Here is a 9,569-nt window from a genome sequence, read left to right on the forward strand (position 1 = left end):
TTTCAGTGATCATATAACATTCTTCCTTTTGTTGCCTCAATCCTGTTATTATTGATGCTGTCCTGTTGTTCAAGAAAACAGGACTGTTCTTGTCTAGAAACGCTTTACTCATATTATTTTTTCTGTTAAAAAATGTCTGCCTGACAAGATCAGATTGTTGGACGGCTGTGATACTCAGGTATGCAATTTGAACTATTCTGGGAGTGGCAGCTAAAAGGAGTTTGAACAACAAAGTCTATTAAAGACAAGTCCTCATGGCTATGAGTAAACCAGTTGAGAAATCCAAAATAAAAGTAAACTCTTCACAAAATTCAATGAAGTGTGCTAATGGGACAGCTAAATTATCTTGCTTTCACTAACAGCTGCTCTTAATGGGCTGGGCTCCTGAGCACCCTACATGTGAACCACAGCTGTAGAAGATGTATTCAGCAGAACCTAATTGCCTAATGCAAACAAAAGCAATTCAATTCCAGCTTCTGACACAGATGTGAATTCCTTTTCAGTGTATATTGTAGGGGAAGTAGAAGTTCTGCAGTGTCACTCCAGAACTGTGGGAGGATGTAAAATAGAGGACAAAGACAGGATGGCAATGGTATAATAGCTGACAAGAAATCAAGGACTGGAAAATTCAGTAAGAAGCCATTTTCTTATAGCATACAACAGCATGAAGATCCACTCTCTTGAAACTAACGGAGTTACAGTAAGTTAAAATTAATATAAATAAGAAAGAATCAAAGCTGTATGTATTGACTTTGGAAGCAGACTTTCCCTGCAGTAGAATACTAGTAGTAGTATACTAGTTTTCCTACTAGTAGAATACTTAATGAATCTTGCCTTCACCTTAAAAAGAAAGTGTGATTTCTTGGGTCCTAAGAGAGTTTGCTGTGATGGCGTGATTCATCAAATCTGCAAAGATACACACCTCCTCTTTTACATGCATGAGAAAGTGAAAATCCACCAAAAAAGAGAATTTTGGTTATTTCTCTCCCCCAACAATATCCAATAATGTTATGTGCTCCTTCAGCTGCAGAACAACACTAAATGGATAACACTATCACAAATCTTACAGTGAAAGGGAAGGAATGGCAAAAAAAGATTCCTTCCTGTTGTGCCTTCCTCTGTTCTTAACTTTAGCCCCTCGCATTACAGACTCTACCATCACTGACCTACAGTGAGACAAGAGATTCATTCCAGATAGAAGAATCAGTACAGATCTGAGAAAGAAGAGCGCTGGTTCCAAGTAAGATAAAATTAGGAAGAGGCATCATGACATGAAGTGTGTGCCAGAACCATGGCCCTAGGCCCAGCTTACTACACACATCTCTTTCTATTTTGGGGCATTTCCTTGCCATTCCACATAAAAATAACTCATCCAGAGTCTCACTGTGCTATTCTTTTGCCCTGTACTTGCCATGTCCCTGTTTTTCATCTTGGGTGTTTCCGATTTTCTTCATTACTCCCACTGCTTCTACTGTGGCTTCCCTTAACACCTAAAACCAGGGTCTCTGACTTTCCCTCATCCATATCTTCTCTCACTGTTGGAAGTTTTGTAAATGAGTGTCCTGTGGTTACACCTTGACAGTGAAAGCTGGGAACATTCATGCTAAGAACTTTATCTAAAACTTGGGAAGTCAGAAAGTAAGAATAATTATATTCAGTTAGTCACATATATCCAAGCTGACAAAACCAGAAATGCCAGCAAGACCTTAGGACGGCTTGCCAGCTCTTCCCATACACACTGTGTAGTTATTTCATTGTTAAATAATGACGTTGTGATCATGTCTGCCTCCATATCTCAGAGGCATAGTCACCATTCACAGGTGGTGCCCTGTGGTTGTTCAGTGTTTGTGGAGATGCAAAAGAAGAATAAGCTCACCTCCCCGCTGCCCGTGGTCGAGAGGAACAAGCGGTCTTCTCTCTTTCGTAGAGGCAGAGGAGCGTGCTGCCGTACCATGCAGTTCCTGGGATCTCTCAGGGAAATTTCACACATTTCTCACTCCCTGGTACATCCTCTTCACACTACAGTTAGTAACAAACCTTTCAACAAAACAAAAACTTGTCAGAAAATGTTGATTTCTTGACCCAGGCCATCAAGACTTTTCTGTTTCTTTGCCACTGGAAGTCCTGGGAGTCTAATCGCCCTCCCCACCCTGGGGATCATGAAGTGTTAGTATAGGTTTCACGGGTCTGCGGCGACTGGGTCTGTCCCCAAGGAGAGGGCTTGATTCCCACCCAGGTTGCTGCAGTTGCCCAGAGAAATTGTCATTCCTGACAATTCTGATTAATAATTTGTTAGAGGAAGACTGATAGCTACAGGAACTTGAAATTCCCTGAGCAGCTGCAGGGCACCTGGGACACTTTCCTTAGAATTTCAGGTTCTGAAAATACAACTAACTAAATAAAATGTCAGACCTTTTCAGACCAAATGTAAACAAGAGTAAGCAAACCCTGCTTTTCAGTGAACTTGACAACTCCTTGTACTTCACACCTCCTTCAGCACAGACTGCGTTTTAGTAGACATAGTCTAGACACCAACTTTTTGAAATTAGCTCATTCTCCGATACGCTAAACCTTAGCTCACTTCTTTCTTCATATGTTACTGTACCAGGATATTGAATTGTACTTGAATAGAGACCTACTGTAAATTGGAAGAATTACGGGATGTGTGTTAGGGGATTAACATTCTGAATTAATACAATGTAAGTTTGTTTTCCAAATATTTCTATTCCTAGTGATCAGTGTTATTTCATTTATTGTCCTGTGTATTACAGTTCATAATAGGAAAACATTAGTTTCTACTATACCCAGTGGAATGATGCTGGAACACTTTGATTCTTAATCAATTATGATTGCCAAAAATGAACTCAGTACAGAGCAATCAGCATCAGACCAATTTATCCCACTCACCCAATGGTTACAAACAAACTAGTGAAAACAGAAATGGAACCTGGGTCCTAGTCAGGTATTGCTTTGTATCAGAATTGACCTTATTAATAGATCAGTACTGAAAAGCCAACACTCATGGCAGGAAAGAAAAAAAAGAAAGCAATTAGTTGTGCTTTCAAATTCTTTTTTAGGGCAAATTATTTCAGCACTAATAATAAATCAACTCAGAGAGCAAAGACAATGATTACTTTGCACATGATGACCATTTCCATCTTTCTTATTTTATAGTTAAATACAACATGAATTATTTTTAAAGCAAGTTCAATGATAACCATAATTCCAAGAGGGCTGAACTGCTTACTAGAAAATGTTTTACTTTAAAAAAATTGTTGAGTGATTAAAATATTAAAATGTCTGAACTATTGATTTGGAGTGATTCAGAATGAAATTATTTGTTTTGAACAGTAATTTTCATTTTGCATTTGTTTTACTGTATGCAAAAAGCTGAGGCTAAGTAACCTGGAAAATAAATTTTTAAGGTAATTTTTTTCTAGAGTGGAGAATTTCAGGTTTATCAGAAATTACTGTGGTTTTCTTTTTAAAAATTTTTTATGATCTTTTATTGGGATTTTGCCCAAACCAATACTTTTTTTGCTTCAACTCTAATGAGGTAGCCCCTGAATGAAAAAAAATATTTGCTCTGCTCTAAGTACATCCTTTCAGAAGCCAGTAGAAAATAAAAATATAAGCCATGAGTGTGTTTGCTGCACTTGAATTTCATAAGTTTTGTCAGGCCACAAACAGCAGTCAGGCTGAGAAAAAAATAGCACTTTTGAGTTTGAACACGGGACATAATAAATGTTATGAACGTGCATTTTGGCATTACTCCTCTCTACAGTGATGGCAGCCCTTAAGTCCTAAAGAAAATCATTTTACAAACCAGTATGGGTGCCAGAGTATCCGGCCAGAAGGGGTTATCTACTTCAAGATCAAATTAGGCTTCTGAACACACCTCACACTTACAGTTTTGGATTAGGATGATCACTAAATTGTTATGAATTTAGGAAAATCCTGATCAGAGTGGGTTAAAAATTGCTGTGAGTTATGAAGATCTGGGCTTGAAATTATACTAATGACAGTAATATAGAATGTGGCTAACGAAATAATCAGACAGGTAACAGTGCTTTGCATCTACTGAAGTTGTGACCAGGTAATATGAAATGGAGACTTCCAAGCTGGTAGCTGGGTGTTGTGGTGCTGTATTGCATTAGAGAACCTAGAAAATGTCTTCCGTCACTCCCAGTAAGTCTCTGACAGATTCAATTAAATGAGCCAATAAGTCTGTTCCTTATACTCAAGATCTTATATGCAAATTACTTACCGTGAACACGCCCAAGTGCAGACACATAAACAAATATAAAACATTGCTCAGTGATGTGCTTCCTATAGTAATAATGTCATTTTGCTTATCCAAACATCATAATGTTTGTACTGTAACCTCTAGTTCATATTTTGAAAATAGGATATCTTTTGTTAAAAACCCTCATTTTGGCTCAGCTTTTGAGGTTATTTCCTTCATTGTGCTAGATCAATTGATTTCATGTAGCCCACTTGGGGATTTCGAAGAATTCCTGTAACTTACACTCATTCCTTCATGTATGATTTTAAAATGTTGGATCTTTCCCTTGTTTTGTTGTGGGTTTTTAAAATTTTCTTTAGCTATTGGAATTAAATAACTGCAAGCAAAAGCAAAACATTTCTTAGCAGTTGGATTAAAATAATTATTTTTCTTTTTTCAGTTTTCAATTTCTTGTTATGTAATTTCATTTGTTCTGTACTTCTTATAGAATCTTCCCAGGTATAGCTATACGCTATGTTAAAAAACCCAGAAGTATAGAAGCATAGAAATAGTGTATTCAATGCCAATAAAAAAAAAAGAAAAAAAGCCCTAATTTCTAGATACCCCTATGATCCCAAGCAAAAGATTAATTACCTAATTCCACAAGTGAAAATACTTCCCAGAATCCCAGGTGCAGAATAACCATTTGCTTTTCTGCCATGAGCTATCAATCTGCTTTAAAAACATTTTTTCCTATAGGAAGTATTTTAATGGTCATATTGGAATGTACATATATTTTCAATGCAAAATCACATGCAATGAAGCAAGTTTTCTGGAGAAAAAGACGTACCAGTAAAGTCAAGGTCTGTAGTAGTTTTTTCTTTTGAATGGAATCTTGTGGTTTCTGCTAAAACATTTCAAATATCCAGATAAAAATATGACTTCTAAATGATAACATGCAGCAGGCAGAAAAAAAAAAAATCTACAAGTAAACATCTTTTTGCTCAGTGTGTATTCCCCACTCCTCTGCAATATCTTTGGTGGGGTAGTCACTGTGCTTGATTTCCTAAAGCAATACAATTTACAAAGACCCCCAAGAGGGAAAAGAATGACCAAGATTATATTAAGCTTTGTGTTTGATATATGGGAAGTTACTCATAGCTGTAAGGAAGAACAACGGGTAGAAGTGGCTTTGTTGTTGTTGCATTTGTTACATTGCCAAGATTAGAGTTTACTGAGGATTATAGTTCGGTTTGCAAACTAAAGCAATGTCTTATTTGATCTAAAATAAGATCATACTCTCATCAGTTCAAAAGAAAATACCCGTCAGTTTTATATAACTGTGAAACTGCAAAGAGATTTTAGCCTTTGCAAATAGTGCTTCTGAAAACAAGTTTTCAGCTGATATTGTTTTCTTGGTAGCAATTGACTGAAAACCTTTGAATCAGTAGAAATTAAAAGATGCTTTAATTTCAAAGGTATTTAAACTTAAATTATAATCACTTCCAATTTAATACACTTAAAAATATGCAAGTGATATTATGTTACATAAACTAGTCAGGGAAAGATAAAACTGTGAGGAACTTCAGAAGAACTGACTTAGCAATGATGAAAGTCAGTGTTGATTAAAGCAAAGTGTTTGACTGGGGACGGGGGGATCTGAACTAGCACTTATAAAACTCTGAGTAACTCCTATCATCTTCAGGACAGGTTGTATGTAAATAATTTTGTCCGCTCAAAAAAACCAAACCAAAACAAAACAAACCCAAACAAACTTGGCAACCATGTAGCAGTAATAAGGATGTTAGAATTAAAAAAAAAAAAAAAAAGAAAGAAAGAAAGAAAGAGTTCTTGACAATTCAGTAATAATCTCTAACCAAGGCTTCCAGATGCCAGAAATTTGTCAAAGCAGATTGATGTAGTTAATTATTAAATACAATAGTGTCAAATTATTCTGCATGTTTAGAAAATATCCCTCTTCCTGTTTACACATTCATTTACTGATCGTCGTCAGTTAGTTTATGGCTGCTATTTTGGTAATGTGGAAGTGCATGCCATGTATATGCTGCACCTTGTGGTCTTTGGAACTTTAGGGAGATAAGCAGCAATCCAGTTCAGATTCCCTCAATTCAAAGTAGAGAGCCCTTCTACTTCAAAGAATCTCTGTCACTTTTTACACCAGCAGCAAAGGACCATCATGTCCTGTTCCACTCCACTCCACTCCTGTCCAATTGACAACAAAATGTGTACTGCGTTCTTTTTAAATTGACCTTTGAAATACCACATGCAAACTTCTTCAAATTGATTGCAACTTCTAGCAGTTAGTGCAAGGATTTGTGTGCTAAAGTAATACATATTTTCTTAGAAATTGAAGTTTCAACAATTGTTTTTGCTTCAGTGCAGAACAAAATTAAATCAGGACAATTTAATTTCTTCTGAGTCATAATCAATATCAGGGCATTCATTTGAAATATATGAGATTCAAGATTATGTCTTTGCACCGAATGAGGCAGATTATTGGTATTATTATCGGCTCTGAAGTTTTTCCTGCCTCTGTGGCTTTGACCAGGAATACCATTCTGATCCTGTGAAAACTTCCTAAAGAAAGATTCATAAAAATATGTATGTTCTGGTTAACTGTTTTGATTTCCATAAACCGGAATTATCTAACAAAACTCCCCACCAGCTCTGACATCATTCTTAAATGTCTGCAGGTTTTAAACTATGCATCAACAACAAGGAAGTACTGACCCTTATTTATGTCTTTTTTGTTGCCATAATCGATACCTTAAGCCATAAATTGTGTTGGCAGATTTTGTTTGTATCGTAATTAATTTAGTTATTTGACTCTTTGGCTTACCGGATTTAAGTTCAAAGTAACTGCTAATTATTATATGGTTATTGTTGCACATCAGCCAAGGTTCACTGTTTTCTTTATCACAATATAGATAAAGAAAAAAAAGGGGAAAAAAAAATTTCGCTCTCACAAAATCTTAACTGCCTTCTAAAAATATTTCAGAGGAAAGCTGCTTTCTGCATAATGATAGACAGAGGAGAGACTTGCATTGGGCGTTTTGAGGTTAGGGGCCATCCCGAAGGTAGGAGCAGCCTTAAACAAGCCCCAGCCCCAAGAAGCCCCGTGTGTCCCCCCGTCCCCCCCCAGGGTGACTGGGTGCCCCCAAGCCCTGCAGGGTCACTCCCGCTGCTGGGATACACTTCATATTGCAACAGGTACATACATTTACTCGCGGTGCTGAGTTTTCACATACTGGTTAAACCTAGCTGCTCTGGGTGAAACCAAGTGGACTTTTTAATGGGAATGTGCGCACCCTAAGCTAGGCAGGGGAGGCATGAACCATGTTGGTTGTGTGGAGAATCAGAAAAAGGAAAGATTCCCTCTCCATAGGTCAGCCAAAAATTAAGATCAAGAAGCACCTAAGCCTAGACACAGAATGTAAAATTATCATGCTAGAAATGGAAACTATTCTATTTAGCTGCCTTTGTTATTTAAGGGTCATTTGTTTTCCCCCTAAGCAATTCAGCAGCTTGGTTAAGCTACAGAAAGCTCAATACCTGTACATGGAAACAATTCAGAGAGATGCCCTTTTTTTTCCTTTTTTTTTACCCACTCAATCTCTGAAATCTGTAGTTGTGGTTTCTGACACAGTCTTCCCCCAGCCTTTTTAACGTAGAGCAAAATGACAATTGACTTTTAAAGATCAGAAAAGACAATCTCCCTTATGACTAGGAAAACTAGTAGTGACTTGTGTCTTGAGTCTAGTATATGCCTTGGTGTTGGTCAGGCTGGTGTGAGTACCTGGAAGAAGGATACGTGCTGAAAAATGACAAAGCTGAATTTGAAGGGGGAGAGAGGGTCATGTGGGAGCTTAAGTACTGGGATGAAACACCATACACAAACAGCATTTGGAGTGTTCCTTAGGTCTCAGTATTTGGGATTTTTGGTGAGTATTGACAGAAGACATGCATGAAAAGGAAGGAGGGCGGAGACCAGGAGTACAGAGAAATAGAAGAGGAGTGGGATGCCAAAAACATGGGAATGCGAACAGTACAAGAGGAAAAGTGTGCAAGATGCAGGCTATCACAGATGAAAATCTCTGCGGTCACCTTTGACTAGTAGCAAGCCCAGAAGAGTCCCGATACACAATAGAAGAATTTTTATTGAAATTGGAACTTAAAGAAGGAGGACTTCTAATACATGTGGCATTTTACAAAAGTACATTTTTTTTCTGAACATAACATGATGAAATGTATTGGGTATCTGGTGCTATTAACAGGTTCTTTCCCTGTTCCACTCCATTTTCAGCTGCTATATAACAGGTTCTTTCCACGTTCCACTCCCTTTTCACTGCTCGTTACCCTGAGAGCTCACACAGATATAATCCCTTATGGAGGGGGTCATCCTTAACTGAGGTCATAGGTGGGGTTAATGTTTGTCACTTGTACCCTCCCACTCCTACTAGATTAGCTGCTAATCTAATATAAATGGAGGTTCACTAAAAACAATAATAGCAACAATAACAAAACAGAAGAATCCCACAGTCTGCCTGAAACGTCTGCCATTTTCAAAAAGATGCAAGGCTAAAGATGAGAGATCTGGTAAAAATCCCCTCCATTCACTGTCCTTAAATTCAGTCATGTCTTGAAATGAGTCATGAAAAATCCAGCTAATTTCCTCTGCCATCCTACTTCCCAGCCAAATCCATTTTCACCTACCTCTCTGATTCATTCATCCTCGCCCTAGTCTTCATTTTGTTCACTTAAACTGGTAGTAATGTGTGGGCTGAATTAATGCATTGCTTCTCAAAGTGATTTCAGAGGTTCATATTCATCATGCAGTAACATAATGCTTTGCAACTTAGTCCAGCAATATTTGTCCAACTCCTTGCAGCATAAACTTGCACAGCTGCACTCATTTCACTTGGAGAGAAGTTGGCAAAATGTCAGCTGTTGAATCAAGAAAATTCACTATAAATTCTGCAGTCATCTGCATATAAGCCACATTAATTTTCACCAAATCAGACAGTTACATTGGTGCAATGCCATTCACAACAATTACTGTTCTATTTAACTGTGTATACAGTTATGGAATTATGGCATAAAAATATGTACTGGAACTATATTCCTTTCAGAATCTTACCTTAGCCTGCTTATGCATTTAATAGACATTAATACAAAAAGAGTGCATTTCCCTGAGGAAAGACAAGAATGATAATAAGTGATTTATGATGTTTTGTGTTGCATCAGGAGATATTTCACAGTTCATTTGCCAATTCTTCACTACTTAGATTTATTTATTTTCCTTTATGAAAGTTCTGGGTTCCAC

This window comes from Haliaeetus albicilla, chromosome 21, assembly GCF_947461875.1.
Source record: "Haliaeetus albicilla chromosome 21, bHalAlb1.1, whole genome shotgun sequence".
Taxonomy (NCBI): Eukaryota; Metazoa; Chordata; class Aves; order Accipitriformes; family Accipitridae; genus Haliaeetus; species Haliaeetus albicilla.